The sequence below is a fragment of the Procambarus clarkii genome, chromosome 36 (assembly GCF_040958095.1).
Source record: "Procambarus clarkii isolate CNS0578487 chromosome 36, FALCON_Pclarkii_2.0, whole genome shotgun sequence".
NCBI lineage: Eukaryota > Metazoa > Arthropoda > Malacostraca > Decapoda > Cambaridae > Procambarus > Procambarus clarkii.
Window position 1 is genome coordinate 30,682,055 of NC_091185.1, and position 25,000 is coordinate 30,707,054.

The 25,000-nt window shown below is 50.2% G+C and overlaps 1 protein-coding gene and 1 non-coding gene across 16 annotated transcripts in view; one reads left to right on the forward strand and one right to left on the reverse strand.

Annotated features, from left to right (window-relative positions):
- LOC123756175 (putative protein kinase C delta type homolog) overlaps window positions 1-25,000 on the forward strand; it is a 245,601-nt gene that overhangs the window by 53,988 nt on the left and 166,613 nt on the right. The window lies entirely within an intron of this gene.
- Window positions 13,143-13,261, reverse strand: LOC123756292 (5S ribosomal RNA). The gene has a single exon (XR_006772629.1). It is a non-coding gene; the product is annotated as a 5S ribosomal RNA (ribosomal RNA).

Here is a 25,000-nt window from a genome sequence, read left to right on the forward strand (position 1 = left end):
GGGGCACCAGGCTGCAGGGTGCTCTGCGGGTGACGTCGAGCGGGTGAATTTCTTCCGCGAGGAGGAAGACTTTCCGCCACTGGTGGTTCAAGAGGACTCTGAGGATGAGGTTGTGGATGTGTCCGCGGGCGCTGTACCTCCGCGGGAGCGAGCAGGCTCGCTATACCGTCGTCTTCTGTGTGTTCTGCCGCCGCAGTGAGTGTTGCGGGCGTGGCTGTGGTGAGGCGTGCGGCTCCTCCCCCTCCTGCGGCTATTGTTGATGGTTATCTTGAGATAATTTCCGGGCTTTTTAGTGTCCCCGCGGCCCGGTCCTCGACCAGGCCTCCACCCCCAGGAAGCAGCCCGTGACAGCTGACTAACTCCCAGGTACCTATTTTACTGCTAGGTAACAACTGCTATGGTACCCACGTGGCTTCGACGTCTGGTTGTGCGCCACTTCTGCCTCTTCGTTCTGAGGCTGTTGTGGACGCTTTTTTCTGTAGCTGCGGTATTTGTCAGTGCGCCACCTGCGCCTGCCGTGCCGGTGGGGTGTAGGGGTCGCGGTCTCCTGGTGTATATGGGCCGGTGCCCCTGTGGTCGCCGCCACTGAGGTTTTAAGTGGCCGTGGATTGCGTGCCCGAGCGCAGCTTCCCTGCGCTTCTGGGGATTCATTCTGCGGGGACAACGCTCGGGGTTCGTAGCCCTAAGGTTCCAGGTTCGATCCCCGGCGGAGGCGGTAACAAAATGGGCAGAGTTTCTTTCATCCTTATGTCCCTGTTCATCTAGCAGTAAATAGGTACCTGGGAGTTAGACAGCTGCTACGGGCTGTTTTCTGGGGAAATGTAACAAAAAGGAGGCCTGGTCGAGGACCGAGCCGCGGGGACGCTAAGCCCCGAAATCATCTCAAGATAAATCATCTCAAGATAAATCATCTCGAGATAAATCATCTCAAGATAAATCATCTCGAGATAAATCACCTCAAGATAAATCATCTCAAGATAAATCATCTCAAGATAAATCATCTCAAGATAAATCATCTCAAGATAAATCATCTCAAGATAAATCATCTCGAGATAAATCATCTCAAGATAAATCATCTCAAGATAAATCATCTCGAGATAAATCATCTCAAGATAAATCATCTCGAGATAAATCATCTCGAGATAAATCATCTCAAGAAGACTCCCCATCTTCAAGTCGGTGCGACATATCAGCACCGATTGTCGCTGAAGATCGCGTTGTTGGCAACAATGTAGAGGAAAAGCAGCATTCTATAAACAATGTACCACGTGCACCCCGAGTGTAAACAAGTGCCGCCACGTGGTCCTCCCTTGTGTAAACACACCCTGGCCTCCTCCCCCCCTATTGGTAAACAAGGCAAACCACGGCCCATCCCTCGGGGGGGGGGGGGGGGGGGGAGTTACGTAAACATCACCAGCGATTTATATATAGGACCTCTAGTTCTGATGTTCACTCTCTTGCTAGGAGCTTGCTCCACCTTTGCCGCGGTTCGGCTCGGTATTGCGGCCCTAGAAACTAACCTATTTATGACCTCACGAAGGTTTTCGTTATGAGCTTACGAAGGTTTTCGTTAGGACGGAACACGAAGATAAAATCTCGTCTCTTCGTGATCCATAATAATGGAGACGCCATGTGTTACATAGTCGTGTCTGTGGCTCCTGGTGGAGGGAACACGAGTCTCTGTGGCTCCTGGTGTAGGGAACACTGGTGTCTCTGTGGCTCCTGGTGTAGGGAACACTGGCGTCTCTGTGGCTCCTGGTGTAGGGAACACTGACATCTCTGTGGCTCCTGGTGTAGGGAACACGAGTCTCTGTGGCTCCTGGTGTAGCGAACACCAGTCTCTGTGGCTCCTGGTGTAGGGAACACTGGTATCTCTGTGGCTCCTGGTGTAGGGAACACTGGCGTCTCTGTGGCTCCTGGTGTAGGGAACACTGGCGTCTGTGTGGCTCCTGGTGAAGGGAACACGAGTCTCTGTGGCTCCTGGTGTAGCGAACACCAGTCTCTGTGGCTCCTGGTGTAGGGAACACTGGTGTCTCTGTGGCTCCTGGTGTAGGGAACACTGGCGTCTCTGTGGCTCCTGGTGTAGGGAACACTGGTGTCTCTGTGGCTCCTGGTGTAGGGAACACTGATGTCTCTGTGGCTCCTGGTGTAGGGAACACTGGTGTCTCTGTGGCTCCTGGTGTAGGGAACACTGGTGTCTCTGTGGCTCCTGGTGTAGGGAACACTGGCGTCTCTGTGGCTCCTGGTGTAGGGAACACTGGCGTCTGTGTGGCTCCTGGTGTAGGGAACACTGACGTCTCTGTGGCTCCTGGTGTAGGGAACACGAGTCTCTGTGGCTCCTGGTGTAGGGAACACTGGAGTCTCTGTGGCTCCTGGTGTAGGGAACACGAGTCTCTGTGGCTCCTGGTGTAGGGAACACTGTAGTCTCTGTGGCTCCTGGTGTAGGGAACACGAGTCTCTGTGGCTCCTGGTGTAGGGAACACGAGTCTCTGTGGCTCCTGGTGAAGGGAACACGAGTCTCTGTGGCTCCTGGTGTAGGGAACACTGGCGTCTGTGTGGCTCCTGGTGTAGGGAACACTGGCGTCTCTGTGGCTCCTGGTGTAGGGAACACTGGCGTCTCTGTGGCTCCTGGTGTAGGGAACACTGGCGTCTCTGTGGCTTCTGGTGTAGGGAACACTGGAGTCTCTGTGGCTCCTGGTGTAGGGAACACTGGCGTCTCTGTGGCTCCTGGTGTAGGGAACACTGGAGTCTCTGTGGCTCCTGGTGTAGGGAACACGAGTCTCTGTGACTCCTGGTGTAGGGAACACTGACGTCTCTGTGGCTCCTGGTGTAGGGAACACGAGTCTCTGTGGCTCCTGGTGTAGGGAACACTGGCGTCTGTGTGGCTCCTGGTGTAGGGAACACGAGTCTCTGTGGCTCCTGGTGTAGGGAACACGAGTCTCTGTGGCTCCTGGTGTAGGGAACACTGGAGTCTCTGTGGCTCCTGGTGTAGGGAACACGAGTCTCTGTGGCTCCTGGTGTAGGGAACACTGGCGTCTGTGTCGCTCCTGGTGTAGGGAACACGAGTCTCTGTGGCTCCTGGTGTAGGGAACACTGATGTCTCTGTGGCTCCTGGTGGAGGGAACACTGGCGTCTCTGTGGCTCCTGGTGTAGGGAACACGAGTCTCTGTGGCTCCTGGTGGAGGGAACACGAGTCTCTGTGGCTCCTGGTGTAGGGAACACTGGCGTCTCTGTGGCTCCTGGTGTAGGGAACACTGGCGTCTGTGTGGCTCCTGGTGTAGGGAACACTGGCGTCTCTGTGGCTCCTGGTGTAGGGAACACTGGAGTCTCTGTGGCTCCTGGTGTAGGGAACACGAGTATCTGTGACTCCTGGTGTAGGGAACACTGACGTCTCTGTGGCTCCTGGTGTAGGGAACACTGGTGTCTCTGTGGCTCCTGGTGTAGGGAACACTGGCGTCTCTGTGGCTCCTGGTGTAGGGAACACTGGAGTCTCTGTGACTCCTGGTGTAGGGAACACCAGTCTCTGTGGCTCCTGGTGCAGGGAACACTGACGTCTCTGTGGCTCCTGGTGTAGGGAACACTGGTGTCTCTGTGGCTCCTGGTGTAGGGAACACTGGCGTCTCTGTGGCTCCTGGTGTAGGGAACACTGGTGTCTCTGTGGCTCCTGGTGTTGGGAACACTGGTGTCTCTGTGGCTCCTGGTGTAGGGAACACTGGTGTCTCTGTGGCTCCTGGTGTAGGGAACACTGACGTCTCTGTGGCTCCTGGTGTAGGGAACACTGACGTCTCTGTGGCTCCTGGTGTAGGGAACACTGGCGTCTCTGTGGCTCTGTGGACCCATAGTGGACCCGTAGTGGACCCATAGTGGACCCGTAGTGGACCCGTAGTGGACCTGTAGTGGACCCGTAGTGGACCCGTAGTGTACCCGTAGTGGACCCTTAGTGGACCCTTAGTGGACCCGTAGTGGACCCGTAGTGGACCCTTAGTGGACCCGTAGTGGACCCGTAGTGGACCCGTAGTGGACCCGTAGTGGACCCTTAGTGGACCCTTAGTGACCCGTAGTGGACCCGTAGTGGACCCTTAGTGGACCCTTAGTGGACCCGTAGTGGACCCTTAGTGGACCCGTAGTGGACCCGTAGTGGACCCGTAGTGGACCCTTAGTAGACCCATAGTGGACCCTTAGTGGACCCTTAGTGGACCCTTAGTGGACCCATAGTGGACCCTTAGTGGACCCTTAGTGGACCCATAGTGGACCCGTAGTGGACCCTTAGTGGACCCTTAGTGGACCCTTAGTGGACCCTTAGTGGACCCTTAGTGGACCCGTAGTGGACCCGTAGTGGACCCTTAGTGGACCCTTAGTGGACCCGTAGTGGACCCGTAGTGGACCTGTAGTGGACCCGTAGTGGACCCGTAGTGGTCCCATAGTGGACCCGTAGTGGACCCGTAGTGGACCCTTAGTGGACCCGTAGTGGACCCGTAGTGGACCCGTAGTGGTCCCATAGTGGACCCGTAGTGGACCAGTAGAGCAAGGCAAGTTAGATAGAAAATATTATAGGAATATTTAATAAATACATCAGAGGTAATTACCCCATTAGTAATGGCTGAGTCGACCCATAGCATAGTTACTATACGAATCTATACAGAGACTTCAATTTTGTTAAAATATTCGTTGTACTGATGTTGGCGAGTGTTTAATATATATTTTTGTAATTTTTGGCCCCGAGGGGCGACTTTATTGGGCAGCGTCACTCATCCTGTGAGTGGACACACCGCCATAGTGACAGTATTGGGCAGCGCCACTCATCCTGTGAGTGGACACACCGCCATAGTGACAGTATTGGGCAGCGCCACCCATCCTGTGAGTGGACACACCGCCATAGTGACAGTATTGGGCAGCGCCACTCATCCTGTGAGTGGACACACCACCATAGTGACAGTATTGGGCAGCGTCACTCATCTTGTGAGTGGACACACCACCATAGTGACAGTATTGGGCAGCGCCACTCATCCTGTGAGTGGACACACCGCCATAGTGACAGTATTGGGCAGCGTCACTCATCCTGTGAGTGGACACACCGCCATAGTGACAGTATTGGGCAGCGCCACTCATCCTGTGAGTGGACACACCGCCATAGTGACAGTATTGGGCAGCGCCACTCATCCTGTGAGTGGACACACCGCCATAGTGACAGTATTGGGCAGCGCCACTCATCCTGTGAGTGGACACACCGCCATAGTGACAGTATTGGGCAGCGCCACTCATCCTGTGAGTGGACACACCGCCATAGTGACAGTATTGGGCAGCGCCACTCATCCTGTGAGTGGACACACCGCCATAGTGACAGTATTGGGCAGCGCCACTCATCCTGTGAGTGGACACGCCGCCATAGTGACAGTATTGGGCAGCGTCACTCATCCTGTGAGTGGACACACCGCCATAGTGACAGTATTGGGCAGCGCCACTCATCCTGTGAGTGGACACACCGCCATAGTGACAGTATTGGGCAGCGTCACTCATCCTGTGAGTGGACACACCGCCATAGTGACAGTATTGGGCAGCGCCACTCATCCTGTGAGTGGACACACCGCCATAGTGACAGTATTGGGCAGCGCCACTCATCCTGTGAGTGGACACGCCGCCATAGTGACAGTATTGGGCAGCGCCACTCATCCTGTGAGTGGACACACCGCCGTAGTGACAGTATTGGGCAGCGCCACTCATCCTGTGAGTGGACACGCCGCCATAGTGACAGTATTGGGCAGCGCCACTCATCCTGTGAGTGGACACACCGCCATAGTGACAGTATTGGGCAGCGCCACTCATCCTGTGAGTGGACACGCCGCCATAGTGACAGTATTGGGCAGCGCCACTCATCCTGTGAGTGGACACACCGCCATAGTGACAGTATTGGGCAGCGCCACTCATCCTGTGAGTGGACACACCGCCATAGTGACAGTATTGGGCAGCGCCACTCATCCTGTGAGTGGACACACCGCCATAGTGACAGTATTGGGCAGCGCCACTCATCCTGTGACTGGACACACCGCCATAGTGACAGTATTGGGCAGCGTCACTCATCCTGTGAGTGGACACACCGCCATAGTGACAGTATTGGGCAGCGCCACTCATCCTGTGAGTGGACACACCGCCATAGTGACAGTATTGGGCAGCGTCACTCATCCTGTGAGTGGACACACCGCCATAGTGACAGTATTGGGCAGCGTCACTCATCCTGTGAGTGGACACACCGCCATAGTGACAGTATTGGGCAGCGCCACTCATCTTGTGAGTGGACACACCGCCATAGTGACAGTATTGGGCAGCGTCACTCATCCTGTGAGTGGACACACCGCCATAGTGACAGTATTGGGCAGCGCCACTCATCCTGTGAGTGGACACACCGCCATAGTGACAGTATTGGGCAGCGCCACTCATCCTGTGAGTGGACACACCGCCATAGTGACAGTATTGGGCAGCGCCACTCATCCTGTGAGTGGACACACCGCCATAGTGACAGTATTGGGCAGCGTCACTCATCCTGTGAGTGGACACACCGCCATAGTGACAGTATTGGGCAGCGCCACTCATCCTGTGAGTGGAGACACCACCATAGTGACAGTATTGGGCAGCGCCACTCATCCTGTGAGTGGACACACCGCCATAGTGACAGTATTGGGCAGCGCCACTCATCCTGTGAGTGGACACACCGCCATAGTGACAGTATTGGGCAGCGCCACTCATCTTGTGAGTGGACACACCGCCATAGTGACAGTATTGGGCAGCGTCACTCATCCTGTGAGTGGACACACCGCCATAGTGACAGTATTGGGCAGCGTCACTCATCTTGTGAGTGGACACACCGCCATAGTGACAGTATTGGGCAGCGTCACTCATCTTGTGAGTGGACACACCGCCATAGTGACAGTATTGGGCAGCGTCACTCATCCTGTGAGTGGACACACCGCCATAGTGACAGTATTGGGCAGCGCCACTCATCCTGTGAGTGGACACACCGCCATAGTGACAGTATTGGGCAGCGTCACTCATCCTGTGAGTGGACACACCGCCATAGTGACAGTATTGGGCAGCGTCACTCATCCTGTGAGTGGACACACCGCCATAGTGACAGTATTGGGCAGCGCCACTCATCCTGTGAGTGGACACACCGCCATAGTGACAGTATTGGGCAGCGGCACTCATCCTGTGAGTGGACACACCGCCATAGTGACAGTATTGGGCAGCGCCACTCATCCTGTGAGTGGACACACCGCCATAGTGACAGTATTGGGCAGCGGCACTCATCCTGTGAGTGGACACACCGCCATAGTGACAGTATTGGGCAGCGCCACTCATCCTGTGAGTGGACACACCGCCATAGTGACAGTATTGGGCAGCGGCACTCATCCTGTGAGTGGACACACCGCCATAGTGACAGTATTGGGCAGCGGCACTCATCCTGTGAGTGGACACACCGCCATAGTGACAGTATTGGGCAGCGCCACTCATCCTGTGAGTGGACACACCGCCATAGTGACAGTATTGGGCAGCGCCACTCATCCTGTGAGTGGACACACCGCCATAGTGACAGTATTGGGCAGCGCCACTCATCCTGTGAGTGGACACACCGCCATAGTGACAGTACTGGGCAGCGCCACTCATCTTGTGAGTGGACACACCGCCATAGTGACAGTACTGGGCAGCGCCACTCATCTTGTGAGTGGACACACCTCCATAGTGACAGTATTGGGCAGCGCCACTCATCCTGTGAGTGGACACACCGCCATAGTGACAGTATTGGGCAGCACCACTCATCCTGTGAGTGGACACACCGCCATAGTGACAGTATTGGGCAGCGCCACTCATCCTGTGAGTGGACACACCGCCATAGTGACAGTACTGGGCAGCGCCACTCATCTTGTGAGTGGACACACCTCCATAGTGACAGTATTGGGCAGCGCCACTCATCCTGTGAGTGGACACACCGCCATAGTGACAGTACTGGGCAGCGCCACTCATCCTGTGAGTGGACACACCGCCATAGTGACAGTATTGGACAGCGTCACTCATCCTGTGAGTGGACACACCGCCATAGTGACAGTACTGGGCAGCGCCACTCATCCTGTGAGTGGACACACCGCCATAGTGACAGTATTGGGCAGCGCCACTCATCCTGTGAGTGGACACACCGCCATAGTGACAGTATTGGGCAGCGCCACTCATCCTGTGAGTGGACACACCACCATAGTGACAGTATTGGGCAGCGTCACTCATCCTGTGAGTGGACACACCGCCATAGTGACAGTATTGGGCAGCGTCACTCATCCTGTGAGTGGACACACCGCCATAGTGACAGTATTGGGCAGCGTCACTCATCCTGTGAGTGGACACACCGCCATAGTGACAGTATTGGGCAGCGCCACTCATCCTGTGAGTGGACACACCACCATAGTGACAGTATTGGGCAGCGTCACTCATCCTGTGAGTGGACACACCGCCATAGTGACAGTATTGGGCAGCGCCACTCATCCTGTGAGTGGACACACCGCCATAGTGACAGTACTGGGCAGCGTCACTCATCCTGTGAGTGGACACACCGCCATAGTGACAGTATTGGGCAGCGCCACTCATCCTGTGAGTGGACACACCACCATAGTGACAGTATTGGGCAGCGTCACTCATCCTGTGAGTGGACACACCGCCATAGTGACAGTATTGGGCAGCGTCACTCATCCTGTGAGTGGACACACCGCCATAGTGACAGTATTGGGCAGCGTCACTCATCCTGTGAGTGGACACACCGCCATAGTGACAGTATTGGGCAGCGCCACTCATCCTGTGAGTGGACACACCGCCATAGTGACAGTATTGGGCAGCGTCACTCATCCTGTGAGTGGACACACCGCCATAGTGACAGTATTGGGCAGCGTCACTCATCCTGTGAGTGGACACACCGCCATAGTGACAGTATTGGGCAGCGCCACTCATCCTGTGAGTGGACACACCTCCATAGTGACAGTATTGGGCAGCGCCACTCATCCTGTGAGTGGACACATCGCCATTGTGACAGTATTGGGCAGCGCCACTCATCCTGTGAGTGGACACACCGCCATAGTGACAGTATTGGGCAGCGTCACTCATCCTGTGAGTGGACACATCGCCATTGTGACAGTATTGGGCAGCGCCACTCATCCTGTGAGTGGACACACCGCCATAGTGACAGTATTGGGCAGCGTCACTCATCCTGTGAGTGGACACATCGCCATTGTGACAGTATTGGGCAGCGCCACTCATCCTGTGAGTGGACACACCGCCATAGTGACAGTATTGGGCAGCGCCACTCATACTGTGAGTGGACACACCGCCATAGTGACAGTATTGGGCAGCGCCACTCATCCTGTGAGTGGACACACCGCCATAGTGACAGTATTGGGCAGCGTCACTCATCCTGTGAGTGGACACATCGCCATTGTGACAGTATTGGGCAGCGCCACTCATCCTGTGAGTGGACACACCGCCATAGTGACAGTATTGGGCAGCGCCACTCATACTGTGAGTGGACACACCGCCATAGTGACAGTATTGGGCAGCGCCACTCATCCTGTGAGTGGACACACCGCCATAGTGACAGTATTGGGCAGCGCTACTCATCCTGTGAGTGGACACACCGCCATAGTGACAGTATTGGGCAGCGTCACTCATCCTGTGAGTGGACACACCGCCATAGTGACAGTATTGGGCAGCGCCACTCATCCTGTGAGTGGACACACCGCCATAGTGACAGTATTGGGCAGCGCCACTCATCTTGTGAGTGGACACACCGCCATAGTGACAGTATTGGGCAGCGCCACTCATCCTGTGAGTGGACACACCGCCATAGCAGCATGTACAACACTCCCCAATGGGAAGAAAACCCGCTGGGTGGTTCATCATGTCACTTGTACCCAGACACAGCTGGGACTTGCTTAACTGTCTCAATTTGTCTCAATTATTAGATGTTCACATTCTCTCAGGTCAAGGCGGTGTCCGTCACTCTCACCACAGATTCTACAACTCCGCTGCTCAACTGTTGTTTCCATCCCAAATCTCCATGGATATTTGTATCCAAGACGGATTCTTGCTGTTACTGATTCTCTCCCTCGTCCTCCTCCTCTTCGGCCATAATGATTGGGATTGCCAGCTGTAACCATGTTGTACCATCGTACAGATTCACTGGTTTGTGCTTCTATCCTCCTTTCCTCAGTTACCTTGTCACGGTGATGTTGCCTGATAATACCTCTAATTTGTAGTTGAGTCTTGGGTATGAAGTATTCAATATGGTCTCCTTCAGCAGCTAGCACATCTGCTCGTTCATTCCCACATATTCCAACATGGGAGGGGATCTCCAACATGGGAGGGGCTCCCCAACATGGGAGGGGATCCCCAACATGGGAGGGGATCCCCAGGAACTTGATCACTCTTCCCTGATTGGTTAGTACTCTCACAGCTCTCTTAATTTCAGCGACTATCACAAAGTTTTCTGCCTGATTTTCCATATGGCTTTGCAGTGTTGCTTTTGCATCAGTGCAGATCACTGCACCATTAGTGTTTCTTTGAAGGAATCTTGTGTCATAACAATGGCAGTTAGCTCTGCTTGCGGTGAAGAGGCATAGTTCTCAATACATGCCCAATTACAGTTCCTGCTTCACCAGCCCTGCCATTGGTAGAATTAGATGACCCGTCAGTGTAGATTTCATATCATTCCTTTCCGGCTTCTTTCCACATTTCCTCAAGATACCTGTGTCTCAATTCTTGAGAACCGTGACGACACGGCCGGATGCCCGCCCCTCACTCCCCCAAAGACCCCACGGGAGCCGGATCTAAGCTGACAGCCTCCTTTTTCCCGCCTAAATTCATCACGTCCTCATCACTCGGGTGCGAGAATGTTCTAGAATTAACTCGCAGGTGTTTTCTACGAGGTGACAATACCAGAGGAGGAAGGGCTCTTGCCTAAAGATATTTATATCTCCGTTTAGCGTATGTTTCAGTGATTGGTTTAGGTAGCATTTGAGCTAGGGTTGACCCGACAGTTTATAACTCCATGATCATGTATGTGTTGATATGATATGTGGGATTCTCTCTCATGGTACTGTGGTTACAAGGTCCAAGTGGGAGGGAGGATGTTGCAAATAGCGGACATTCCTCCCCCACTGAGGTGCGTGTTGAGAATACCGGGAGGGAGGGAGAGGGAGAGAGAGGGAGGGAGAGAGAGGGAGAGAGAGGGAGGGAGAGAGAGGGAGAGGCAGCTAAAAAGCTCCACTGTAAATACATGTATATATAGAATTTTTTGCTAGATTCATGTTGGTAAGATTAAGAGTGTACCTTGATTCCTTAGTTCCGTGGCTCACTAGCCCCTGCCACCACCCACTAACTAACCCCTGCCACCACCCACTCGCTAACTCTGCCACCACCCACTAACTAACCCCTGCCACCACCCACTCGCTAACTCTGCCACCACCCACTAACTAACCCCTGCCACCACCCACTCGCTAACTCTGCCACCACCCACTAACTAGCACCTGCCACCACCCACTAACTAACCCCTGCCACCACCCACTAACTAACCCCTGCCACCACCCACTCGCTAACTCTGCCACCACCCACTAACTAACCCCTGCCACCACCCACTAACTAACCCCTGCCACCACCCACTAACTAACCCCTGCCACCACCCACTAACTAACCCCTGCCACCACCCACTAACCCCTGCCACCACCCACTAACTAACCCCTGCCACCACCCACTAACTAACCCCTGCCACCACCCACTAACTAACCCCTGCCACCACCCACTAACTAACCCCTGCCACCACCCACTAACTAACCCCTGCCACCACCCACTAACTAACCCCTGCCACCACCCACTAACTAACCCCTGCCACCACACACTAACTAACCCCTGCCACCACCCACTAACTAACCCTTGCCACCACCCACTAACTAACCCTTGCCACCACCCACTAACTAACCCCTACCAGCAACCACTAACTAACCCCTGCCAGCCCACACACACAATGAACTAACTGAACACTGGTGAACAGCTTGTGAAGACAGGCAGTAACAAGGGACATTGAACACTCGTGAACTCTTCAACACATGAGTAACCCACAAGTGATGAGTGGCACTTTACCGGCTACACACCTCTCAAGGAATTATACCACACGTCACTGATAATAATATTTCACAAAGACATGATAACAATGATAATTTACCTGAGAGCCACTAACCCTACTGGCCTCGAGGAGGACAGGAAGCCTGCGGCTTGTCGAAGGTCCTCCCCCATTTGTGTTGCTAAGGGCAAGAATACTCAGAGACAGCAATAACCAATGTTGTCACAACTGGTCATGGACTAACACACTCTAACATCGACTGAAATTAAGTAAATCACTTAATAATAACAGAGCAACAGCTCCTGTTACTGAAGCCCTTAACATGTGTGTGATTGAGATAATCTGGTGACACTTGATGGGGTTCTGGGAGTTTGGTCCACCAGGCTGTTGCTTGGAGCGGCCCGCAGGCCCACATATACCTGCTTGATGGGGTTCTGGGAGTTTGGTCCACCAGGCTGTTGCTTGGAGCGGCCCGCAGGCCCACATATACCTGCTTGATGGGGTTCTGGGAGTTTGGTCCACCAGGCTGTTGCTTGGAGCGGCCCGCAGGCCCACATATACCTGCTTGATGGGGTTCTGGGAGTTTGGTCCACCAGGCTGTTGCTTGGAGCGGCCCGCAGGCCCACATATACCTGGTTGATGGGGTTCTGGGAGTTCTTCTACTGCCCAAGCCCGGCCCGAGGCCATAGGCTTGACTTGTGAGAGTTTGGTCCACCAGGCTGTTGCTTGGAGCGGCCCGCAGGCCCACATGTATGCTTGACACCTGCTTGATGGGATTCTGGGAGTTCTTATACTGTCTTCGAGTCAGAGTAGATGAACTCTACTAGTTCTTCTACTCTGATACCTGGTTGATGGGATTCTGGAAGTTCTTCTACTCCCCCAAGCCCGGCCCGAGGCCAGGCTTGACTTGTGGGAGTTTGGTCCACCAGGCTGTTACTTGGAGCGGCCCGCAGGCCCACATACCCACCACAGCCCGGTTGGTCCGGCAAAACATTATTGCCAACAGCATTTGTTGTTCCCAGGCGGTCACCCATCCAAGTACTAACCAAACCCAACGTTGCTTAACTTCGCTGATCGGACGAGAAGCGGTGTTCTCAACGTGGTATGGCCGTTGGCGATCTGACTTGTCTGACTTGTGAGAGCTTGGTCCACCAGGCTGTTGCTTGGACTTGAACACGTGTCTGAACATCACCACATGGCCTGACAGTCTTGACAAATGTGACATCATCTCCGCCGTTGTCTCCCGCACACACCTGTGTCAGGCACTAGACAGATGTACTGGAGTGGATGGTCGGTCACCAGAACCACCACAAGGCAACAATTACGATATACAAAATACTTAATGGCGTGCCTTCACGCACAGTCTACCACTTTCATGCCTCCTAACAGCTGGTCAGAGACCTTTCAAGACATTCACTGAGGCAGGAAGACATTGCAGGATGCAACGGTCTCGTCTTGCAAGTACTTTCACCTCGGCCCAGACCACAGGTGGCGGTAATAAACATATCCAAGGCTACTCGAAGGTGCTCTCTGATTGACACTAAAATGCTATTATGTTTGGTGCGTGTATCGCAAGCACGTATTGGGATGCAACCCACGCCCTCACAAGCCTGTATATGAGCTTCAGATACGGCTCCTAAGATGACAGTTCAACACTCCATATGGACAGCAAGTCATAGATTGACTGACAATCTTCCCCACAATCAAGTGTCACAATCTGTGCCGTAATCACCATCACACAGATGACTGTCTCTGACTGACGATGGCACAGATAACTGCGGATACAGTCTGTTACGTCCGTAGGCGAACACTTGCTGTATCTGCTCGACACTTCTTCAGTAAGGCACTACGGGCTCACCATAGCCCGTGTTACTTGGAACTTTTTGTTCCAGGTAGCGAATCTTTAACAACAACAACTTCTCCAGTACTTCAAGGTCCTCACTCGTCTTCCTTTGCATCACAAAGTTCACTGTAGGAAACTGGGGATAATGGCTTTAAAGTTCACTGTAGGGAGCGCCAGGTGGCACTGTAGGGAGCGCCAGGTGGCACTGTAGGGAGCGCCAGGTGGCACTGCTGTAGTGTTTCCTTTTTTTTCCCCCTCACTGTAAGCACCGCTCGTAAATCTCTCCCCCCCTCACTGAGGCATTTGATACGGGGCTGTAAACACGCCCTGTTTACAGCCCCGCTTCCACACCATCCTCTGTTTACAGTTGTTACAGCCGACCAAACGACTCTTTTACCGTAAACAAAATTTGCGTAAAATAATTCGTTTACTTTCTCAACACATATCAAAGTACGAGCCAAGGTAAATATCTCAGAGTGGTCACCTCATCACCGGGTGTTCGGATACCGGGTCTCCTAAACCGAATTCAAAGTGTTGTCGGTACTCGCACTACGTTAGTTTCTCTGTAGAGATCAACGCAGCGTCTCAAATTGGCAACCATCTGTGATGTTTACGGTCGACGTTAGTGTGAGTGTTGTACACACACGACGGTCAGGCGACGGTGTGCGGAGTTATCTCAGCAATGTTCAGGATTACTGGTGGGTTTTATTTTCCTCAGCTGGTCTTTCCTCGTGTTGTCTTCCACCTGACACTGTGTGTGTGTGTGTGTGTGTGTGTGTGTGTGTGTGTGTGTGTGTGTGTGTGTGTGTGTGTGTGTGTGTGTGTGTGTGTGTGTGTGTGTGTGTGTGTGTGTGTGTGTGTGTGTGTACTCACCTATTTGTGCTTGCGGGGGGTTCAGCTCTGGCTCTTAGCTTCCGCCAGCTCTTCCTAGTTTTTGGCAGTTCCCCTGTTACCAGTGATTTGTTATACACTATGGAGAGTGGTAGGCACAGGGCTTCTGCTCCTTCCTTCAGTATCCATGGTGAGATTCCATCCGGGCCTATAGCCTTTGTCATTTCCAACTCTAGCAGATGCTTCCTCACCTCCCCACTGGTAATCATAAACTCATCTAGTGGTGTTTGGTTAGATCTTCCCTCTCCTATCTCTGGGACTTTACCTTGCTCTATTGTGAAGACCTCCTGAAATTTCTTATTGAGTTCCGCGCACACCTCCTTGCCGTTTGTAGTGAATTTGTCTGCCCCTATCCTCATTTTCATTATCTGTTCCTTCACTGTTGTTTTTCTACTGATGTGGCTGTGCAGCAATTTAGGTTGAGTCTTTGTCTTGCTTGCCATGTCACTTTTTTTTCATATTGTCTTTCTGCCTCTCTTCTCACCCTGACGTATTCATTCCTGGCGCACTGGTATCTTTTCCTGCTCACGTGTTTCCTATAATTTCTATTGTTTCTCCACGCCCTTTTACTTAGTTGCTTTGCTAGCTTACATCTCTGATTAAACCTTGGGTTTCTCATCTGCATTTAATTTCATTTCTTTTTGACTGGGACGAACTTGTCTGCCGCGTCCTTGCACTTCTGGGTGATGTAGTCCATCATATCTTGCGCCGTCTTTCCCCTGAGTTCTGTTTCCTAAGTTATATCTGTTAGGAATTTTTTTTATCTCCTCATAGTTTCCCTTTCGGAATGCCAGCCTTTTGTTTTCAGGCCCCTTCCTTGAGTACATTAACCCTTCTTCGACCAGATACTCAAACACCAGTACACTGTGGTCGCTCATTCCCACTGGGGCTTCGAAGCCGGTTTCCCTTATGTCGGAGTCGTTCAGAGTGAAGACTAGGTCGAGTTTCGCTGGTTCATCGTTGCCTCTCATTCTTGTGAGTTCTCTGACATGCTGACTTAAAAAGTTCCTTGTCGCTACTTCCAACAGTTTCGCTTTCCATGTTTCCTCACCTCTGTGTGGTTCCTTGTGCTCCCAGTCTATCCTTCCGTGATTGAAGTCGCCCATGATGAGCAGGTGGGATCTATTTCTACAGGCAGCAGAGGCTGCCCTCTCAATTATAGTGTTAACTGCCATGTTGTTTCTGTCATACTCTTGCCTGGGTCTTCTGTCATTGGGCGGAGGGTTATATATCACTGCTACTACTACTCTTGGTCCTCCCATTGTCATGGTGCCTGCTATGTAGTCTCTGAACCCCTCGCAGCCCAGGATAACCATCTCCTTGGAACCTTATTCCTTTCTTATCTGAAGGGCCTCTCCGCCTCTTCCCCCTTCCTTCCCTCCCTCTCTCTCTCTCTCGTGTGTGTGTATGTGTACTCACCTAGTTGTGTGTGTGAGGGTTGAGCTCTGGCTCTTTGGTCCCACCTCTCAACTGTCAATCAACTGGTGTACAGATTCCTGAGCCTATTGGGCTCTTTCATATCTACATTTGAAACTGTGTATGGAGTCAGCCTCCACCACATCACTTCCTAATGCATTCCATCCGTTAACTACTCTGACATTGAAAAAGTTCCTTCCAACGTTGAATACCAGTGTTGAATAGGTGTGTGTGTGTGTGTGTGTGTGTGTGTGTGTGTGTACTCACCTATATGTACTCACCTATATGTGCTTGCAGGATCGAGCATTGACTCTTGGATCCCGCCTTTCGAGCATCGGTTGTTTACAGCAATGACTCCTGTCCCATTTCCCTATCATACCTGGTTTTAAAATTATGAATAGTATTTGCTTCCACAACCTGTTCCTGAAGTGCATTCCATTTCCCCACTACTCTCACGCTAAAAGAAAACTTCCTTACATCTCTGTGACTCATCTGAGTTTCAAGCTTCCATCCATGTCCTCTCGTTCTGTTACTATTCCGTGTGAACATTTCGTCTATGTCCACTCTGTCAATTCCTCTGAGAATCTTATACGTTCCTATCATGTCCCCCCTCTCCCTTCTTCTTTCTAGTGTCGTAAGGCACAGTTCCCTCAGGCGCTCTTCATACCCCATCCCTCGTAGCTCTGGGACGAGTCTCGTTGCAAACCTCTGAACCTTTTCCAGTTTCATTATATGCTTCTTCAGATGGGGACTCCATGATGAGGCGGCATACTCTAAGACTGGCCTTACGTAGGCAGTGTAAAGCGCCCTAAATGCCTCCTTACTTAGGTTTCTGAATGATGTTCTAACTTTTGCCAGTGTAGAGTACGCTGCTGTCGTTATCCTATTAATATGTGCCTCAGGAGATAGATTAGGTGTTACGTCCACCCCCAGGTCTCTTTCACGCGTCGTTACAGGTAGGCTGTTCCCCTTCATTGTGTACTGTCCCTTTGGTCTCCTATCTCCTAGTCCCATTTCCATAACTTTACATTTGCTCGTGTTGAATTCTAGTAGCCATTTCTCTGACCATCTCTGCAATCTGTTCAGGTCCTCTTGGAGGATCCTGCAATCCTCATCTGTCACAACTCTTCTCATCAACTTTGCATCATCCGCAAACATCGACATGTAGGACTCTACGCCTGTAAACATGTCGTTAACATATACACGAAATAGAATTGGTCCCAGCACCGATCCTTGTGGTACTCCACTTGTTACTGTTCGCCAGTCCGACTTCTCGCCCCTTACCGTAACTCTTTGGCTCCTTCCTGTTAGGTAGTTCCTTATCCATTCTAGGACCTTTCCCCCCACCCCCGCCTGCCTCTCGAGCTTGAACAGCAGTCTCATGTGCGGTACTGTATCAAAGGCTTTTTGGCAGTCCAGAAATATGCAGTCTGCCCAACCATCTCTGTCCTGTCTTATCCTCGTTATTTTATCATAGAATTCCAGAAGGTTTGTTAGGCACGATTTCCCTGTCCAGAACCCATGTTGATGTTTGTTCACAAACCTAATGTTCTCCAGGTGTGCAACCAGTCGTAGCCTAATTATTCTTTCCAGTATTTTACAGGGGATGCTTGTCAGTGATACAGGTCTGTAGTTAAGTGCCTCCTCCCTATCTCCTTTCTTGAAGATCGGCACGACATTTGCCTTCTTCCAGCAACTGGGCAATTCTCCTGACATAAGTGACTCATTAAAGATCATTGCCAGAGGCACGCTGAGGGCCTGTGCTGCTTCTTTTAGTATCCACGGTGATACTTTGTCTGGTCCAACTGCTTTAGTTGCATCTAGAGTTGTCAACTGTTTCATTACCTCCTCTGCTGTCACCTCTATATCTGATAGTCTTTCATCTAGGGTAACCCCTTCCAACAATGGGAGCTGCTCAGGCTCGGTAGTGAACACTCCATGGAAACTGGCATTCAGTGCCTCGCAGATTTCCTTGTCACTTTCAGTATATGCCCCCTCTGTCTTCCTTAGTCTTGTCACTTGGTCGTTCACCGACATTTTTCTTCTTATATGACTGTGTAGTAACTTAGGTTGTTTTTTCGCTTTGATTGCAATATCGTTCTCATAGTCCCTTTCCGATGTTCGTCTTATGTTAATGTAATCGTTCCTAGCTCTGTTGTATCTGCTTCTGTTGTCCTCTGTTCTTTGTCTTCTGTACTTCCTCCACTCCCGCCTGCTGGCCATTTTTGCTTCCTGACACTGTCTATTAAACCATGGGTTATTATATTCCTTCTTATTTTTTCCCTTTACCGTTGGTATAAATCTCTCTTCGGCCTCCTGGCATTTCTGTATGACTAGGTCCATCATATCTTGGACTGTTTTTCCTCTAATTTCTTCCTCCCACTGCACTTCACCCAGATAGTCCCTTATCCTCATATAGTCCCCTTTCCTGTAGTCAGCTCTCCTTTCCCAGATCTCTTGTCCCATGGTCATAAGTTTGAATTCCATCATGTAGTCAAAGACTAGGACACAATGGTCACTGGCCCCTAGAGGTATTTCATGCTCTAAATTCTCGATATCTTCTACGTTCTGGGTGAAGATCAGGTCTAATAGGCTCGGTGCATCTCCTCCTCTTTCCCTTGTGTCTTCCTTCACATGTTGTGTCAGGAAATTCCTGTCTATAACATCTACTAATTTTGCTCCCCACGTTTCATCCCCTCCATGGGGATTCCTTGATTCCCAATTTATCTCTCCATGATTTAGGTCCCCCATGATCAGCAGCTTCGCTCTCATTCTGTGGGCTAGTGTTGCTGCCTTCTGCAGTTCATCTATACATGCTTTGTTGTTGTCATCATACTCCTGCCTGGGTCTTCTACTGTTTGGTGGGGGATTGTAGATTACCATGATCACAATCTTCCTCCCATCTACTGTCAGAGTTCCATGTATGAAGCTTGTGCACTCATTGGTAACTCGATTTCCCAGGTCTTCAAACTTCCATTTCCGCTTTATTAGGAGTGCTACTCCCCCTCCCTGTCTCTGTGTCCTCTCTTTTCGTATCACCTGGTACCCTTCAGGAAAGATTGCATCTGAGATCATGTCATTAATTTTAGTTTCCACAATTGCAACTATGTCAGGATTTGCTTCACTCACTCTTTCTTTTATCTCTTCTGCTTTATTAGATACCCCATCAGCATTGGTGTACCAAACCTTGAGATTCTTCATGGAAACTCTTGTACCAGAGTTCTCCCTTTCTCTGGGGGTCTGGGGGGATCTGGGGGATGTCTGGGGGGTGACTGGGGGCAGAGGGGATCTGGGGGATCTGGGGGGTGTCTGGGGGATGACTGGGGGCGGGGAGGGTCCGGGGGATGTCCGGGGGGATCCAGGGGGTGTCTGGGGGGGGCCGGGGGGTGTATGGGGGGTGAAAGAGTTCAGGAGGGGTGCTTGGGGGGCTACTGGGGGCTGGGCTTCTAGGAAGGTAGGTAGGAGGGTCTGGGGTAGGGCCTGGGTAGGTAGGTCTGGAGTAGGAAGGGCATACTGGGTCTGAAGATTAGGGAGGGCATAGAGGGGTTGGGAGATGGCGTAAGGTTGGGAGACAGATAGAGGTTGAGAGGTTGGGAGGGGGATGGATAGAGGGGGTGGGGGGGACCTCCCACCTCCCTCGCAAGGGTGGGGGCTCACATGGAAGGAGAGGGGATGAGGAGGGGTGAGGGCAGGGCAGGCTTTGGGTGTTGAGGGGATGAGGTCTGGGTGGGTTCTTGGGGTTGAGGGGATGAGGTCTGGATGGGATTTGGGGGTTGAGGGGATGAGAGCTGGGTGGGTTTTGGGGGTTGAGGGGACGAGGGCTGGACGGGTTTTGGGGGTTGAGGTGATGAGGGGGTCCTTGGAATGTGGGATGAATTTGACTCCAGTGGGGTCAGAGGGGTCAAGGGATGTGCTGGGGAGATAAGCAGGGGCGGCTGATTTGGGAAAGGGGTGACCTGAGAAGCACGTGTGAGCTGGTTAGCATGGGGTGGATTAGCACTGGGGTGTGTAGCTGCGCTCAAATGGGAAGAGTCGTATTGTTGTTTGCTTGCTCTGTGGGCAATCTGTTCCTCCTTCGTCATGAATTTGTCAATAAATACGTTGTAGTAATTTTCGCTACCTCTGAGTAGGTGTTTGTGATGCAGTATGTAATCCACTGCCTCTTCGTTAGTGAACTGTACCAGGACAGGTCGTTTCCTGTTACAGTTGTATGGTCCAATGCGTCGGTGGACTTGCACCTCATTCCCTGCCATCTGGGCTCTCATGTCTCTCAAGATCCCCTGTAGTTCCAAATCCTCAATCTCCATCCTTTCCTGCCTCGATGGTGCCCTGGCTTCAAGTAATCCATGGATTATGATTGTCCTCTTTCTCAGTTCAGGGTCATGCTGGTGGCCCTCTCCCTGGCTGACCCCCACCCCTCCTACACCCGCTACTCCACCTACTACTACTACTTCCCCTTCCCCTGCCAAGCTTCCCTTATTCCTGCCAAATTCATTAGTTAGCCTAGATATTTCACCTTGCCATTCTACCCTGCTCTTCGTGATTTCCTCTTGAATATAATCCATAAACTCTTGTTTGAGTCTTTGAACCTCGTCCTGTATCTTATTAAAGACTTCACTTTTAATCCCCTGGATTAGATCACCTATCCAAACATCCCTCTTCTCTACAAATTTCCCAATCATCTTCTCCACAAACCTATCTTCTTCCTCAATCATAATACTGTTGGACCTAGACACCCTTCCTGACCTAGTCATTGCTATAATGCAACCTTACCCACAGGGGTTCCAAGTCTCTTACCGTCCTGCTAACACAATAGGTGAGTGAATCTCCAAGCGTCGTCCCCGTGGTGGTAGGAGGGTTGCTGCCGGGGTGAGGTCACGCGGTCAGAGGTCGGTGAGGTCTGCTCCACACTACACACTGCCACAATACTACAACTATTTTGAATTACGCTATTTAAACTGTTTTTCTTCACTACTTTATGGCTCTGGCCAAAACTCAAGGTTTTTTCATTCACTTGTACACACTTTTTCACTTCGAAGTTGCCTGATTACCCCTCCCACTCCACTAGTGGACCTGGAGCTCCCAACCCACGTCCACCCAACACGATGGTCACAAGACAAGTGTGTGTGTGTGTGTGTGTGTGTGTGTGTGTGTGTGTGTGTGTGTGTGTGCACTACACTTGCGGTAGCGACCAAGGTGTCATGTCATGCACCGTGCCATAAGACACTCCTTCCTCTGATGATCACACACGGTCCTCTAATAAGCCTCGTGCGAGAGTCCGTCTTCATACCGTCCACCCATACAGACGGGTGGACGGGGAGGGCAGCTTTCGAACGTGCCATATGGACAGAGCGACGACAGAGGAAGGCAGGGTACTCACAACCCGTCCTCTAAAACAGTACCTTTCCATTTAGACATACAAAACCCTCCCTACCTAAGACCATACAACTGCTGCCCTGAAAATCTCAGCAGCAAACTTGACGAACTGTTCCGTTTCCCATTCGTGGGGTCGTCCGGTATGGTCAAGCAATTTAGTACATCAGTTTAGTGACGTTGTGAGCGCGGGAGAGGACAGGATGGCCAGCTAGGCATGCGGCCAGGAGTGCCAACATGCCGGAGAAGCTAGAGAGAGATCACGCCCCCCACAAACGTAAACAAAGATCAGCTGTTTGCCACCAGATACTCGCTAGTTTTTACCCGCCAATATTTCCGCGCAAGCAACCAGGGTTTTATATAGGGTGTTTGTGCGTTGGGGCCTAGTTGCCTTTACGTTGATCTCTGACGCAAACACACACGCATAGTTCAACGACACGCACGCACAGGATCAACGACGCACGCAAGTTCTCCCTGAAGAACGACTTACAGCCATCAATCTTGGATATATTTGGAGAATGAAATGTTTTTTAGACATTTCCTTGGCGACTTTTGCAAGGTCTACCCTTGCAAAGATGTCCGCCTCTCAAGGAGTGGCCGGAGACGCTGTTAACAGTACCCGTTGCAAGATTCGGTGCCGTTAACAGGTGTTCTGTGTCTCTCTCTCACTTGTTCTGTTTCTTTACCGCAATACACACGCTATCCATTCATCATTATCTGTGCCTCTGTTCACCCATTAATGCTGAATTATGGGTAAAATAAAGAACAAACCGACAAAAAACACATGTGCGTTACATATATTACCTTAAAACACCTGATTGAATTAATAATTTATTTTTAATAATCTTTAAATGGGTATAATAAAGTTACTCTTGTTTATATTCTCATAAGTCATATGTGTTGGTGTTATACTGTCTGTCATATGTGTTGGTGTTATACTGTCATATGTGTTGGTGTTATACTGTCTGTCTTATGTGTTGGTGTTATACTGTCATATGTGTTGGTGTTATACTGTCTGTCATATGTGTTGGTGTTATACTGTCATATGTGTTGGTGTTATACTGTCTGTCATATGTGTTGGTGTTATACTGTCTGTCATATGTGTATACTGCCTGTCATATGTGTTGGTGTTATACTGTCATATGTGTTGGTGTTATACTGTCTGTCATATGTGTTGGTGTTATACTGTCTGTCATATGTGTTGGTGTTATACTGTCTGTCATATGTGTTGGTGTTATACTGTCTGTCATATGTGTTGGTGTTATACTGTCTGTCTTATGTGTTGGTGTTATACTGTCTGTCATATGTGTTGGTGTTATACTGTCTGTCTTATGTGTTGGTGTTATACTGTCATATGTGTTGGTGTTATACTGTCTGTCATATGTGTTGGTGTTATACTGTCTGTCATATGTGTTGGTGTTATACTGTCTGTCATATGTGTATACTGCCTGTCATATGTGTTGGTGTTATACTGTCATATGTGTTGGTGTTATACTGTCATATGTGTTGGTGTTATACTGTCATATGTGTAGGTGTTATACTGTCATATGTGTTGGTGTTATACTGTCATATGTGTAGGTGTTATACTGTCTGTCATACGTGTTGGTGTTATACTGTCATATGTGTTGGTGTTATACTGTCTGTCATATGTGTTGGTGTTATACTGTCTGTCTTATGTGTTGGTGTTATACTGTCTGTCATATGTGTTGGTGTTATACTGTCTGTCTTATGTGTTGGTGTTATACTGTCTGTCTTATGTGTTGGTGTTATACTGTCATATGTGTTGGTGTTATACTGTCTGTCATATGTGTTGGTGTTATACTGTCTGTCTTATGTGTTGGTGTTATACTGTCATATGTGTTGGTGTTATACTGTCTGTCATATGTGTTGGTGTTATACTGTCATATGTGTTGGTGTTATACTGTCTGTCATATGTGTTGGTGTTATACTGTCATATGTGTTGGTGTTATACTGTCTGTCATATGTGTTGGTGTTATACTGTCTGTCTTATGTGTTGGTGTTATACTGTCATATGTGTTGGTGTTATACTGTCATATGTGTTGGTGTTATACTGTCTGTCATATGTGTTGGTGTTATACTGTCTGTCTTATGTGTTGGTGTTATACTGTCATATGTGTTGGTGTTATACTGCCTGTCATATGTGTTGGTGTTATACTGTCTGTCATATGTGTTGGTGTTATACTGTCTGTCATATGTGTTGGTGTTATACTGTCATATGTGTTGGTGTTATACTGTCTGTCATATGTGTTGGTGTTATACTGTCATATGTGTAGGTGTTATACTGTCTGTCATATGTGTTGGTGTTATACTGTCATATGTGTAGGTGTTATACTGTCTGTCATATGTGTAGGTGTTATACTGTCTGTCTTATGTGTTGGTGTTATACTGTCTGTCATATGTGTTGGTGTTATACTGTCTGTCTTATGTGTTGGTGTTATACTGTCTGTCTTATGTGTTGGTGTTATACTGTCTGTCATATGTGTTGGTGTTATACTGTCTGTCATATGTGTTGGTGTTATACTGTCATATGTGTTGGTGTTATACTGTCATATGTGTTGGTGTTATACTGTCATATGTGTTGGTGTTATACTGTCATATGTGTTGGTGTTATACTGTCTGTCATATGTGTTGGTGTTATACTGTCATATGTATTGGTGTTATACTGTCTGTCATATGTGTAGGTGTTATACTGTCTGTCATATGTGTTGGTGTTATACTGTCTGTCATACGTGTTGGTGTTATACTGTCTGTCATATGTGTTGGTGTTATACTGTCATATGTGTAGGTGTTATACTGTCTGTCATATGTGTTGGTGTTATACTGTCTGTCATATGTGTTGGTGTTATACTGTCTGTCATATGTGTTGGTGTTATACTGTCATATGTGTTGGTGTTATACTGTCTGTCATATGTGTAGGTGTTATACTGTCTGTCATATGTGTTGGTGTTATACTGTCTGTCATATGTGTTGGTGTTATACTGTCTGTCATATGTGTTGGTGTCATACTGTCTGTCATATGTGTATACTGTCTGTCATATGTGTTGGTGTTATACTGTCTGTCATATGTGTTGGTGTTATACTGTCATATGTGTTGGTGTTATACTGTCTGTCTTATGTGTTGGTGTTATACTGTCATATGTGTTGGTGTTATACTGTCTGTCATATGTGTTGGTGTTATACTGTCATATGTGTAGGTGTTATACTGTCTGTCATATGTGTTGGTGTTATACTGTCTGTCTTATGTGTTGGTGTTATACTGCCTGTCATATGTGTTGGTGTTATACTGTCTGTCATATGTGTTGGTGTCATAC